General features: G+C 38.8%; 1 protein-coding gene across 3 annotated transcripts in view; it reads right to left on the minus strand.

Annotated features, from left to right (window-relative positions):
* The window catches only part of DCLK1 (doublecortin like kinase 1), a 237,517-nt gene that overhangs the window by 144,908 nt on the left and 76,457 nt on the right, over positions 1-16,152 (minus strand). The window lies entirely within an intron of this gene.

Consider the following 16,152-nt stretch of genomic DNA (forward strand, 5'->3'; position numbering starts at 1 on the left):
CAAACTCTGTGAACAGCACCATCAAAACTATGGGCCATTGCTACCAAAGCCTTCTACCAGTGTCTGCCTGGCAGAAAAAGACTCAAGTATCTCTTCTCCCCAACCTACAAAAACAGGAGAAACATAGCAAAAGTAGGAACTGCTCATCTGCAGAACCACACTGTGGAATTTCTTTCCCCAGTATTATATCTAGTGCACCTAATGTACTTTTCTTCTTTGCTTCCTATCTTCTTCCCCCCACAACCTGACAGCAATGGACTCAGGGATCTCTCAACTGAAAAACTGTGGAAGAAGCTGCAGTAGGATGGAAAGGTCAGGGCTACCTATGTTACTGTCCTAAAGCCCGTGGAAGAACCAGGCTTGTAACCTTCCTGTCATCTCATGGTGGCAGAAGCCCAACAGGGAGTCAGGGGAGAGAAGCTCAAAATGTGTGACATTCCTCTGAGTGCAATCACAAGGCCTCACTCATGCAATCCACATTTACCAGGTAAAAGTGGGGCCAAGCACACAGCTTCTGACTGTTGTGTTTTGTCAGCTGTGAAATCAACCTTCATGGCTAAAAGGCTTGCTGGGCACTTTCAGAATGTACATATAGTCTTCATAGTTTCCAACCTGTTAGATGATGAACTGTAAACAGAATGGACCAAGCACCATTATGGTACCACTGCAAGTAAGAATCACTTTGATTTTAAATTACTACTCTCTTCTGAAAAGAGATCTTATTTTGGTCTCATGAAACCTGATTTTCCTGGTTTCTTCTCTGCAGAAAGGAGAATTTATGCAACGTGTAGAGCTGTCTGCACTAGGTATATATATAGCATTTTAGATCATCCTCTTTAATGATCATGTTGTGTCCTTAAACCATTTGCCATCATTTCACATCAGTATCTGTCCAGAAAACAGCAGGGAAATCTTCAGCAGCTGCTAGTCAGCCATTTCTCTGTTGCCAGGCAGGATATAACCCAAACAACTCCAGTGCTATATAAGGAAGATTTAGCCCTTCAATATTTTGGAGAAGGGACTACACCAAGGTCAAAGAAAAGCAGTATTTCACTCCCTATGAAAACTCCAATTTGCTCAGATTTTACGGGGTATGTGCATTACTCAAATACGCATCCTGTAGAAGCGTATTTGAATATAATAATGTCTTTTTCTACCTCTGCCTCCACAGGGCAATTTCCAGCCCCAGAAAGTGCAAAGTAATATTGAGGAGGATGTGCCCCTCCCAGCTCTATAACTCAAGGAACTGAAAATCCATTTTTCCATGTGCAATTGCTGCTCCAGCCACCAGATGTTACTGCGGCATTAGAATGGGAGCCGGGAGTTGCAGCTCCTCACAGTCCACTACTGCGGAATGAACACCACACAGCCTTTAATTACATGATCATACACTGCCTCATGCCCCAAGCTGCTGTCCTTTTGAAGAGGATAATGAAGAAAGCTTAGTTATCTGTAGAACCCTTCTTCATTTGCTGAGAAAGCTGGCAGGTATGTAGTGAACAAAACGAGATGGTGAGGGAAGAGGAGGGCGTCGTGACTGAACACGGGGAAGCTGAGCTGTTAAACAGACTGGTGAAAAGGGCTGCATAGTTGGGAGCCTGGGTACAGACACACCCTTCTGGATGTTTGAGACACTGCATTTCATCTCTCCATGCCTCTGATCCTTCTGTAAAATGGAGATAATGCCTGCTAACATCTCTGAAATGACTTTATAAGAATTAAAGACTAGTTCTAGCATTTACACATTTACCCATGAACTATTAATAGCAGTAAGAGTCAACACTAGACAGTATAGAGAATTAAAAATGGCTATTTAATGCACAGTTATTTATGTAATTGCTATTAAAAAAACCCAAAATATGGACAAAACTCAAAAAAGAAACTGCATCCAACATGTTTTAAGGATCTTTGTCAGCAATATATACTTAAAATGCAGCAGCACAACTTAAGCTCCAACCTCCTTCTAGCTTCATTGAAAGAAAAATTCAGAAGCCAAAGTTAAGGAGAGGTGTTTGCCTGTAAGAAAGCCAGCACACCACCATCACTGCTCTGGCTGTCTGGAATAAGGAGAAGATGGCCATGGTATCTCATGGATGGCCAGATCACAAGAATGAAGACAAACAGAGAACAAGAATGGGTGAGGAAACCTAGGGTGAAGAGTTCAAACAAGTATCTAAACCATACAGAAATCCTGGATTTAACACTTAACCCTTCAGCCATTTGCACTTATTCTCCCCTTCATGTTGCAGCTCCAGTGAATGCCTGATAACCTTTGCATTATCTCCCTCCTCATTTCATACAATCAAAACACAACTGTGCGCTGTCAACCAGGGGGCTGGGATCATGCAGAGATGTGGGAAATGAAAGCTCCACCACTCTTCCTCCCTCTATGGCCTGTGCTTTGTACAGCAGCCACTACCCGCTCACCGTACAGCAGCGCAGCAGGAGAGCCGCAACTATCTGCAAGGCTGATCTCTGCCACCACAGGGTACAAGGAAGAAGGAGAGGCACAGGAGTACAATTAGTACCTTAATTATTCAAAGCAAAGCCATCTTATCACAAAATTGAAGGTAATCATACCACAAGAGAGAGCAATTATGTTTTTTTCCTTTTTTTAAAAATCTTTGGATTGCAATGTCCTAACAAGCAATCAGGCTCAAACATTTAAACTCAACATGAAGAATCTATAGCCCCTTTCTGTCATCTCATTTCCTTTAGGTAGTATTTTTCCATCATCAGAAATAAGTCCTTATCTTTCCCTGCTGACTCTCAGCTCCTTTCTAGAATCCCAGTCAGTCCAACAAGATCAAAGCAGAGCTTCTGCCCTACTGCCCACTGGCAACTGTCCTGCCCTGTCAGAGCTTCAGTCTTGCCTGAATCATTTAAATGTAAGGCACACAGATGCCTTTCCTCTCATCTTTCCTTTTTTACCTTCTGTCAGAGAAAACAAGAGCCTGTGAAACAGGCCAGTTTTCCTCTGTTGCTTTACTTTGCAGAGCATTCAGATACATCCATAAAGGGATGTGGCTAAAACAGCATCACTAAGCTAACCAAGCACCAGGGGATTGCTTCTGTCCTTACAACTGCCTGGAGCAAGTGCTGAAGGGTGCAGAACTGGAATGGGGTAAAAGACAGGAGCAAGAAGGTCAAAGAGGGAGGCAGAAAGTGATAAAGGGGGTAAGATCACTTTTCAAAAGCATAAAAGGATGCAAAGGCCAAAATCTTTCTGGATGAAGAATCCAAGGTTTGGTAACTTTTCCTAGTGATTACTCACCCAGACCTTATTGACAGGACTGGCTTGTGGGCTGTGGTTGACTAAAGAAGGAAAGGGTCTGTCATTTAATCTTGAATGTTACCAAAGTTTCATAAGATGTTTTGATGCAATGGGAGAGTTCTACTCTATTTTCTTAAGTAAATTTTGCAGACTGTTTTTCTGATATAAGCCACAGTAACTTTACAGACACAAAGGCAAGGGAACAAAAGAATAATATAAATGCGTGTTCACTTGTGTTTGGGAGAGAACAGCAGTTTCATCTTAAGGTTTCTTATTACCATATTACCATAACTACATGCATCACAGGTTGAGTTTTGATTATTAATTAATCTACTAATTGATTATTATATCCATGAAAGGTTAATAGAATTCATTATTAATAATAGAATAATAATAGAATTTATTTTTCTACTAATTCACAATTTACTGAAAACATAGAGGTAGAGTTCCCTGTTTTGCCCAAGTAAAGCCCTGAACCAGCCTAGGGATCTTCAGTGGCTTCAAAACTTGAACACTTTGCTCTATGGAAAAAGTCTATTACACAGTTCTGGCCTTGGCTGTTCCACCATATCAGAAACCAGACAGAGTCATTGCTACGCATCTTCTGACCCAGCTATCTAAGAGAAAGTCACTTATCCCTCTCTGGGATCTTGATCTTCTGTCAGTATCTCCATTTCCCTTGTATTGCTGGATTATAAAGCAATCCTCCTGACCTACCCTTCCAGACGTGGTTACCACTGGGCTGAGTAGGGCAGCTGGAGGCTTCAGGAGAGAAGTACAAATGCTGCAGTTTCCTCTGCCTTGTGGGAACAGGCTGCAGTTTTCAGACTGTGTAGGTGCCTCAGCAGATCTTCAGGTCTGGAGGAATCTAGAGTGCTGCTCATCTCCTACAGAAGGGGTATGTATTCAGAAAATAGTGCCTCTAGCTTCATTACCAAACTCTCAGAGGGTCTTGAAGAGAGTGATTTGAGGAATATTACAAAATTCCAACATTTTGCAAAGCAAGGGATATTAGAAGCAACAGTTCTGTTTCTTGTAAAGACTTTGCTACTCTTAAAAGGTAACAGAAGTGGTGAGAAAGATCATTTCACTAAGTTAAACTTGAACAGAATTTAAGCAGCTGACACAAAATCTTGCAACTCCCAGCACAGTTCAGCAGGAGTATTTTAAGCCTATTTCAAGCAATGCCAGAAGAAATTTCACTTCTTTCTCTGAGCTTCTACCATCACACTTATAGCAATCACATTTTAACCACGGAAAACCTTTGAGAAATAGTACTCAGCAGGCCTAAAAACAGCATTTCTGATTGCAATGGAACTTGACTGCCATTTTGTATTCACAGACCCTTTCAGTTCATGCAGTGCATGGTGTTATGCAATTTACCAGTTATAATGAGGTTTAAAATAACTGAGAGACAATCTAGGAAAAAAAAAAAAGCATATGCACTAGGTATTTCTTTTCTTATGCATTTCCACTTCAATATCAGTAAGGCCTCCCAGCTACATCTTGATACATTGGTAGAGAAGCATGACATTTTCTGATAGAATTAACCACAATATTTGGATCCTAACTGATTCACTCTGAACTTAGAGCCCTTTAAATTCCTGAATGATAACTATTTAGCTTCAAAAGCATTTTCTTACTTCTTTAATTTTGCCAAGCATGATAGCACAATAAGGTGAACAGGAATTGCTAGGAACCAGCAGCACACAGCATCACAACTGTCTGTCATGGAAAAGAAGGACATGCCTCTCCTATGGAAGCAAGTGACTGCCTGGGAAGGTAAAGTAGCCCCTGATAAGTCTGTGCTGCTGCAGAGACACTGCTTCCAATGGCACCTTGTAAATTTAAAACTACTCTGGAAATCTCTACTGTGTGCTCTTGTGACAGCAGAGCAGACCAATACTGATGCTTGCACATGAGTGTCAAAATAATATTTTCCAAAAGGTACCCTTTAGAAGAAGTAAGAGCAAAATTGATTCCATTTGTCAACTTTAATTTTCATGCAACAGTAAAACTGTGGATGAGGGTGGAGGCAGCTGGATCTGGATAGGATTTGCTGATCATGCACAGTATTCTGTTTTTCCTCTATGACCACAAAACTGTTAATAAAGCAGGATACGGAAGACAAAGTCAGAGGAGTTCTCCTACATATCAGTGTGTACATGGAAAATGATAAATTCAAACCACTTAAACTTTCTGACTTTAGTTTGACAAATTACTATTATGTATCTTAAAGATGCAGGGAACACCTGTGAATTTTCAGCAGCTGTCAGTGAGCCACCATTCCAGCTGAATATACAATACTTTGCTGTAGGAGGGCATGCTAAATGACTTAAACGTTGGTAATTCTCTGCCCTTCCAAAGTTCCTAAATGTGCCGAGTTGGTGCCTGTGAAGGACAAACACGTCCCATCACAGTTCACCTGGAAATAGCCCCAGAGCAGCACCGAGGACTGTCCTGCGGGACAGGTGCTCCACAGCAGAAGGGTGTCTTATGCCCTTCCAGCCTCCAAAGGACTCCTTTTTCCTTTTTCCCCTTCACAGGCCTTTGGAGGACTATGGAGTTCATCTGATAGTTTTCAAATAGTTAACTTGTGAAACAGTGCCATAGAATTCCCACTTTCCAAGGCAAAAATCTCAGCCAAGCATTTCGAGGAAAAGTCACAGAGGTGTTACAGGCCTGAATGCTTTCATATATGAGCTTCCTATTTTATGCACTGGCAACAGGAGCTTTCTATGTATCTGTGAAACTTTAGGATGTCTGCTGTGAGGGCCTTGATCATCTATATCTTAACAGAGGCTCAGTCAATTTTCTTTGCACACTTCTTCGTCTATGGTCTTTTCCAATGTAACAAACCTTTCCAAGAAGAGGGAAACTGCAAGGTCAGTTTTATTAAGTAATCTAACTGCATCCCTAATTCTAGCTTCTGATCAACCCTACTGAAAATACGTATTTAAATACACATTTACTACTACTACTACTACTTCCACACAGAAAGAAAGACAAAAATAATTAGTATCAAGAAACATAATTGCAGGCAACAAAGCATTATTGAAAAGCATCTTCATTCTCTTGTTCTTTTTTCCCTGCCTGCAATATTTCTTCTAGAAGAGCAGATAAAATGCCAAGAAGTGGCATTCTAATTCAGGACCTCTCCAGGTACATTTGACATTTCAGAGCAGCTCAACCTCATTTGCCTCTTTTCCTGTCTGCCTCACCAGCCACCCAAACATTTATACTCCAGAGATCAGTACAGAATCAGACTTTTTCTGAGTTGTCATTTTCTCCTTCTTCCCTTCCACTAGAATGAACAATACCCTTTTCCATCACTGCACAGTGACTGAGCTTTTCTTTTTCCACACTTCAAGACAGGAAATGTATGCCTGACTTTCTGTTGAAACCAACAACTGCATTTCACTGCTTCTGTTTTTAAAACATTCTATGCAATCATGTTCAAAAAAAAAAAAAGCCAAATGCTAAGCTTGTCTTCTGGATAAAGAACAGGACAGTGGCTACACATTTCTTCCATAACTACAGGCATAACTGATTGGAAAAAAAAAACAGGGGGTTTTGTTGTCCAGAACCTGTGAGTTGGATGACTGAGATAACATGGGCTAAAAGCAATCCTTAGTTTCATAGTTAAACAAAAGCAATTTAAAGCTTCCTTTACCAAATCACAAAAATGGAAAGGAGAAAGAAATAGTAGCTGTAAAAGAAAAACAAATCAAACAGTAAAGAAATAAGAATAAAGGAAAATTCCCATTTCCAACAACTCAAGATACTGAATATTAAGCAAATTGAGACAAAAAGCAGTAGTATGGGTTCTCTATGGATAAAGAGGGCATATTTGTTAATAGAGGGGCAGAAAAAGGTTTATCTATCCTCCATTTCAGAAGTGGCAGAGAAGCTACTGCATTAAGTCACAACAGAGTGTGTTCCAGTCCCTTGAAAACTGAAGTGAGTATCAGGAGCTAGCTATTACCAAAAAAAAAAAAAAAAAACCTACCAAAACCAAACAAAACCAAAAAACAAACACCCTAAAAAAACCCAACACTTTCAAAATCAGAAGAGCTGGATATGTATTATCCAAAAATCTAGATGAAACTACAAAATAGTCTATCTTGTTGAAATATAAACTTCTGGCTGCTATAGAATCTTTTAAAGCCTGGAAGGGTAACAACCAAAAACAAAATGTCATCTCAAATAACACTGACAGACAAATTTTGTTAGCCTGACACTTCTCCTGATAAATGTAATACACTGAGGAAATAAAGAATTAGAAGATTAGTATATAATGAGTGTTGGTCGATGCAGTTCTATGGAAAAAATCTATTTTGTCAAATAAACTTGGTTTTACTCTCTGATAAAATAACAATTTGGCTGATTAATATAACTACATAGATGCACCTGACAAATGTAGCTTAGATACCTGAGTTGTTATAGCATGGCATTCTGATTTAACAAATCAGCAGTATTCAGCATCACTAATGCACATAATAACTGGATTAAGATGGCAGATAACAGCTCCCAAATAGTAGCTGCAAGTGGGAAATTACCTTGAAAACAGATTTCCAGCAGGGATCCACAGGAACTGGCAGCTAGGCTCCATGTTTAACAGCAATTTTTATTTTTCAGTCACTGACCCCAAAACAAATAGAATAAAATCATTGCTCTTTAAAATTTTTGACAGACAAGGATAGGCATAATAAATAAGAAGCACCTTACAAATCATATTCTACAGATTTCTACTTATTCTGGACCCTCAGGTGACATCTAAACAAGTAAATCAAACATTTCCATAAAGCAGGAATGGGCTAAATAGCTCAGACCAAAAAGCATTCCAGGGAGACTTCAATTTAATGCTATGAACAACAGAGTTCCAGGGACAAGGGATGCTGTAGAGTCTGTATAAAAAACATGACACATGGGATAAAATAGAGCAAACCAGAGTTGTTTAGTCTGGAGTGGAAAAAAATGACTGTCATAAACATTTGTATATAGAAAGGACTACTGCATGGGGAAAAGATATGCTGCTAGGACAGGAAGAAATTTAATGATAAGCAAGGAATATTTAGGTTATACTTCAGGAAAAACTTTTTGGCTGCAAGAACAGTAAAATACTGGAAAATGCTACCCAGAGAAGTTGCAGGATCTCTTGGAGGATGAGGTTTTAGACAAACTTATTCCAAGAGTTGGTCTGGCCCTGGAAAAGGGAGTCTGTCTCAATAGGCCACTAACCCCTTTGAAGCCCTTTCAAATATTGTTCTCCCACAATCCTATAGCATGCACATGAAAAATGAATACAATTCTCCACTTCCAGGAAAACAAATATCCTTCTCCCTCTAATCCTGCCAAAACTTAAGGTATTTATGACATATCTTTAAACTGGCACAGATAAGAATGTGTGCAGTCAAGGAACTCAAAAGCCTAAATAGAAACTCAGGAGTTCTGCTCAAATATCTTTTTTATCTTGGTGAAATGTAAAGACATAAGCAGCTTTCTGAGTCATTAGATCTCTAGATGCTCCAAATTTTGTTGTGCAGAGAAATGTCTACCTCCAAATCAGTCTATTGTGAGATTTTTGATAAAGATTACACTCTCTGTAGCAAAGACAATCTTCTTGTTTTGCCTCGTGTCAAAAATAATTTGGTTTTACATTTATATTTTCTTGACAAAATGAACTTTTTGGATATAAAGAGGATGGGGTGCAGCAAGATCTATCTTTTGTACACAAGGTATTTTTTCCAGTAAAACACAGATTTAGAATAACAAGATTTAGAAAATATTTATTACATCTCTTAAAAGACCTGTTATAGACTCAATATAATTGTCATACTCTGCAAAGTCAGAGTCTGTTTCTACATTTGGTCTCCCTTCTCTCAATACATTGAATATCCCTGCATGGTTCCTTTTTATAGTTATCTTTAAAATAAAAGGAAAGAGCAGAGCCAAGGGTTTGATCATTCTGTCATAGAGTGCACAAACAACAGCAGCATCCCCTGAGCTAGCATGCTTGCGACAACTTAAGAGCAGGAATTGTTCTTTTTACACCTCAATTAAAAAAATGCATTTCCACTGTGATATGACACTAATGAGAGAAATAATCTCTCAGAGAGATTGATTATCATCACTGAAGAATAAGTCTAAATCTATTTGATGCTGCTAACACTAAAACTGATAACTATGGCAAGAGTTCAGACGCTGAGAGAAAGTAGCTTTATATTCAAATTAAATTTCTGGTCTTTTCTGTAAATAGAAAATGGACTTTTAACACACACATACACTTGTTTATATATACCAAGCTAACTTTCATGGCTTTTCAAATTTCTTCAGCTTAAATAACAGACATCACATATGACCTTTATATGATCATAACATTTTAATTTAAAGCTGAGATGGAAACTAAGAAGGAACTGAAAAACATTATCAATTGTGCTAGCTCAGAGTGAAAGTTCTCTCTCAGCTTGTCACACAGGTTTAGCTCATGCATTAGCAACGCACAGAGTTTACAATCTAGTGACATTTTTAAGGGTTTATCTTTTTTTATGAGAAGTGACATTACACTTGGCAATTAAGTGTAAAAACTGTTTTCTATTTCTATTTGAGATCTATCACCTCTTGCTCATGTGATGAAAAACAGCAAACAGAAATCCCGTATTTAACATTCCCACGTTATTCGTGGCTGTATGGGCTCCAACTCCATTTCCTTTCTGTTGGCCTTCCTCTCCATGTTAAAAAGTCTTGGTCTCGGACTAAGTTGCAGGGACTTTATCCATATTCTCTACTCTTCTCTGTACATCAGAGAAAAAACAGGGCTGGACAGGACTGCACACACTACCTGAACAGTGTGCATGGCACTCCAGTGCTGTGGGCATGAGCAGCATCTGCTGTTTTGGCTCCAAACCACTTTTATCATTCCATTTGTACGTTTGACCACTGTTGAGTGTTGAAGCTGAGGCTTTTAAAATACAATCAATTTTAACTTCAGGAGTTTTTTTTTTTCCTGAACAGAAGTAGCTGATTTAGAAATGATCATATGCCTTGCTAGGTGCATCACTTTTCATCTGCAGACACTAAGTTGTATTGGTGTTTCTTTCTGGCTAGTTGTTTAATATCATGAAATACACGTGTACATCTTTGCCACAAGTTCTAAGATAGCCTTTCCCAAAGGGAAACACAATGACAGCCTAGCACTGACCCCTCTTCTCAGACATTTATGAGCATAATGAAGTCCCAGCACAGAACCCTCTGAGACTTCATTATGAATCTGATCTTACTCCTGCCATCTGTTTCTCAGGTTTTCATTCATTACAGGCCAAGCAGACATTTTCCTTCCATGATGCTCCCTTACTTATCCAACTAATTATTACTCCAGCCTTCTGAATCTAACTCAGATCATGACTTGCACATAGCACTTCCCAAAAATTAACCTTAAAAAGATATCTGAACTTGGAGGGTTCAGATGGCAATTATGGGCAATTCATACTACATATTTAATTTACAAGAAATGGTACAGTCATAAACAGAATAAAATAACCTAAGCCTGTTTATTTCTGAGCTGTAATTTCCAAATAACTTCAGATTTTTAAAATATACAATATGGAACCAAACTTCACAAAAGTCAAACAATTAATTGCAGCTTTGTTTGTCTCTTTGTTTTTAATTCATTCTTACCTCTATTTTTTGGATCAACAACATTTTATTCATTCGTGCTAACACAGGGCTTCTGCCAGGGATAAACATGGTCTTTCATTGCATTCAAGTCCACTAAATTTTAACATACTTTTATTCTCCAGACTTATCGGAAGACCTCTTGGGCATCTTCTCACACATTACACCACATGCTTGTGATTAAATTTGAGTCAAGTGATAGCAAAAAGGTCAAAAAAAGACCACAAAAAAAGTGCAGAGCATTGCAGGGAAATGTGAGATAGCAGTTAGTTCTGCAAGTCTTACTTGTATGGTAGAAAATCTGACAGCCCTGTTTATACTCCACTTCTTTATCTCATCTGTCTGTGTTCCAGTTCAGTCTATAAATGGTTTGTGGAAAGACTAAACTATATATTGTCCAAAATCTAGCACAGTAAATACTGCTTGACCCACATACAGCACAGTTCAGCTGAAAACTCTTTATAAAACAGATCATTCCTTAGAAATGCTTTCCTTAGGGCTCTCTGCTTCCTCTTGACATCTGTGGAAGCTATATCCATGTACCTTAACATCCTCCCACATGCTGACAGAAAGGAGGCAATTGATCCATATGTCCTTACCCAGTGTCTAAGTAACAGATATTGTAATTTAAAACACCTCAGTTCAAGTTGCTCTGTGTTCAAAAATCAGAGGCTGGCTACCAAAATAGTTTCTTTTCAACTTTTCTTTAAACAGCGCAATTTATAATGCTAAAATCGTGTATGTGGACAAGAAGAAGATATATGTGTTTCTGAACCATTTGCTAAAACTTCCCTGTTGTCTCTGCCACCAAAGTATTCCAACAGCCCCACAGATTTGTCTCCAGGGTTAAGGAATTTGGGTTGAGTGGGAAGGAGATTTCAAATCTTTTTTTCTGAAGGAGAAACCTTTGGAACTTCCTTAAGGAATGGATGCTAAAAGGCTATCGTGACTTCACTTCATATGAAACCCAGACTAGATCCTGACTTAAGCAGGAGTTAATGAGTAGAACAGTCTGACATGTTCATTTGATAGGGAGTGATGAAAGGCTAGCTGTCAGATTTAATTTGTTTGAAGATAAGCTGATTTATTGCTTACAAGTAATGTGCTTGGCACAGGGCACATATCTCAGTAATGGTGTATTTCAAACACTATCACAGAAACATTCAATTCTGGTAGAGTACATTCACTGTTCAGAAAAATAAATGCAATTTTCAAAATTACATTCTAAGTTATCATTGTTCTGTATTTTCCCATGTGGGAAAAACAAAAAACGAACAACTTTTTTTTCTAATAATTCAATAGCCAAAACCTGGCTTGCCAAATGACTTGGAGTATTACATTGCTTTTCAACTAATATTGAACAAGGAGCTTTAAATGGGAAAAAAATTATCCTTACAGGATAACCAGTGAAAGGAGAATCAAAAGCAGCAGCAGTCAACAGCTGAAAGATGACAAGGTATAGAGCAGCTGAGTAGCAAGGTAAGAAGCAGAGGATTGATAGGGGATACCAAGGTGAATCCAGACAATCAGAAAGGATGAATGCAGTTACAATGAAATTGGACAATATACAAGACTCAAATGTACTGCTCTCTTTCTGAGGAAAAATAGTAACCAAGGTAGAGGTTAAACAGAGGAAGTTTGCAAGCTGTTTAACAGAAAAGAGAGAGGAGGCAGGGGCAAGGATGGTCTAATGGAGAAGGCAGGAACAGTGAAGTAGAGGTAAACAGCTACCACTGCCTTCCTGCTCCAAGGCCAGTTGGTTGTGAGATGGAGATGCCTCCCTAAGGAGTACTGCCAAAGGCAGGAGTTTAGACACAGCACGAAACAAACATAACCTCCTGTGAACAGAAGGATTTGGCATTAGTATCTAAAGTGGGCATTCCAAAAAGACCAAAATAAGAAAAAGTAGGTAAAATCAGACCTCCTGGCTTCTCTTGCAGCTACTGGTCTATTTTCTGCCCTTCTCCACATTCAAAAGCAGGAAACAAAGACTGTGTTCAGTCTTGGAATTCCCATCCCCATCTCCATGCCTCCTCCACCTTTGATCATGCCTTTTGATGTCCACTGAAATTACTCCTGCCAAACTCTCTCTTCCTTGTTCTCATCAGTTCTTTACACATCACTGTACAAATGGGCTGTAGAAGACATAAAAATTAATTTGTATTTCACCGATACCTTTTTTTAAACAGACAGAAAAGCTTAAAAGTAGATCAGTTATTCATTTTAAAGAAAGGACTCAGTATGGTAGTATTCATTTTGTAAAGCTTATTTAAACAATTCCAGATATACAGATCAGGAAACAATGCAATGGCATTTTAACTTACTCTAGGGTACATATACAAATGAAAACGAAGGCACCAAGTGTTCCTATGAGGCATGTCTGTAAAGAAACTCAATAAGCCCCAGCAATAAAAAAAGCATCTGCAGCCAACAGGAAGCTTATGTTTCACATTTACCCAAACTTTTGTAGAGATGATTTTTCAGGGAACAGGACTCAAACTGTTCTCATTTTCCTTGGAAAGAAAAGGCTACAAGTCTTGGTATGAAGAGGGAGCTCATGAGTCATTCAGAATAGTGGCAGCACAAAAGAAACATCTATGATTTTTTAAACAGGAAAAGTGGAAAAGAGAGTTGTATTAGGGGTCCTAGGCATCACCATGAGAGCAGCAAGAAAGCCTCCCACCAGGCTTCCCACAGCCACCACTTCCAGTTCCTAATGCCAACTTATGCCATGCCCCTGCCTGCAGTGCCCAACTACCTCCACAGTTTGAAGTACTTGAGGGGTTCTCTCCCAGATAACTCACTGCCCTACCCCAGAAAGGTTTCAGGTACGTGATGGCCTTAATAAGTATTTCTTACAGCCCAGGACAGTAACTTTTTTTTTTTTTTCCTCCAGTCTTGAGGCAGGGCAATGTAGTGCCAGCTGATCTCACTGCAGCAGTGTCCTCTATTGGCCACTCCTTGCTGAAAACCTGTCCTGCACGTGCACCTTTGCCCCTCAGGCTGAACTGTGTCTCTCATGGGAAACCATCACCCTCACTATAGAGTCCCTTTGCAGAGATGCTCATGAAAGCACTCTGATGAACCTTAAAACTGCTATAGTTTTGAAAGCTGCACATTACATAAAGAAATATAGGTTTTTATCACCTCTTTTTGCTCTCATTACAAGAGCTGATGCAAAAGTGGAAAATTAAAAGTCAGTATTGATCCTGAAGTTCTGCAAAGCATATTCTGAACAATTATTAATTATCTCTGTAACAGAAACTGCACATCCAGGAGGACCAATCCTTCCCATCTGAAGTAACAATAACCTAATGGAAAATCTTCAATCACCTCTAAAATGTAACATGAAAATCTTGTGGAGGAAAAAAAAAACAAACCAAAAACTCCAAAAGAACAGTCTTTTAATGCAGGCAAATGTTTCTTCTGTATCTGCTAATGTGTTTTTTTTTCTTAAGTGTTATCAATTGACTACATTTTCCTATCAGTGCTCATACAGGGGAACACTCCAAGGATATAAACTCACTGGTACTGCATTTGCTGCTTTAAGCAACAGCATTTTTCCTTCATTCTATACTAGGATTCCAATGTTAACCAGGTAATACTCCATATGATACTGCTGGGTTTGTCTCTATTTGCTGCCAATCCTTGTTTAGGATCCATGTCCTCCATGCTATACCCCCAATCATTTCCTTACATAACTCAGTCTTTAAGAGCACTTGACATCCCCAAGGCAAAAAAAATTTAGACATGTGCTTTCAGAAATACAGGCATTTCTAAACAGACAGAGAGGATCTACAGATTCTACTGGTTTTTTTTTACTCCTATGGCAAATTTAAGTGTCTCTAATATAATATCCTTTATGTCTGTAAGAGACTTATGACATCTTGTAAGCTGGTACATTTTTGAGCATGTCAGCAAAACAGCTTTGTCTCTTGAATCCTGTTAATGGGATTTTTTTTTTCTACATTCTTTTACTACAGTTCTAATTCTAGTTGAAATTGCTGCCATTACACAAATTCCTCCAATGCACTAACAGGCCATCTTTTCTTATTTAACTTTTAAATTGCTATTTACTATTTTTTTTATTTATCATTCTTTCAAATTACCAGTTTATTCCAATGATTTTTTCAAGATGCAGCATATTACCAATTTATAAAGTTCAATAGTTAAGAATAAAATTCAAATGGAGTCAGACCAATTTTTGAAAAAATAAAAAAATAACGACGATTCTCCTACCAGTGACATTACTCTTTGAGCCACCAAAAGCAATGTGACACCCTGCAAGATGCCACAGAGTACATGGCATGCCAAAATCAGATCAACCCTCCTAAATTGCACAGATGGAGCAAGTAGTTTTGAACAGGCAACATACAGTGAAATATCTCTTTGCTTCTTGGAAGGTGATTTATTCTTCCCCAAATGCACACTAATATATTTGACACTTGCATTCTGGCTAACAGACCTCGGCAGGTATGAAATGGAATTTTTATGAGTAGAGGGGTGTATCACACACATTTTGCAACCCATAAGAACTTAGAGAAGAACAGTGGCAATGCTGGATTTCTGGATGGTTACCAAAAGTCCCTCTGCTGAAATGCACTGTATGATCCCAAGGAAATATACTTGAAAAAGTAGATTTAATTTGGTTTTTAAAATCTGGGGAAATAAATTTACATTTTTCATCATCCCATTGTCTTCTACAAATTAAAAAAATCTTTGTGCTAGAATTGAACAGAAAAATCCTTTTGCCATTAGAGTATTGACCTTGTATTTCAAAAGCATTCGGCTGCTGTCACTTGGAATGTAAGACAATTGGCATATCAGCATGATCCTGGATAATAAAAAGGACTAGATGAAATTAAGCCATGCTCCGTGTTGTGGGTTGACCCTGGCTGGATGTCAGGCGCTCACCAAACTGCTACATCACTCCCCTCCTCAGCTGGGCAGTTGAGAGAAAATAGAGGGAGAAAAGGGCAGAGAGAGATCGCTCATCAATTATTGTCACAGGCAAAATAGGCTTGACTTGGAGAAATTAGTTTCACTTATAACCAAGTAAATCAGAGTAGGATAATGAGAAAAAAAAATCATAAAACACCACTCCCTCCTTCCCAGGCTCAACTTTACCTCCCTTTCTCTACCTCCTCCTCCCCCAGTAGCACAGAGGGACGGGGAATGGGTGTTCTGGTCAGTTCATCACACAT

This window comes from Vidua macroura, chromosome 2, assembly GCF_024509145.1.
Source record: "Vidua macroura isolate BioBank_ID:100142 chromosome 2, ASM2450914v1, whole genome shotgun sequence".
In the NCBI taxonomy this organism is placed as follows: Eukaryota; Metazoa; Chordata; class Aves; order Passeriformes; family Viduidae; genus Vidua; species Vidua macroura.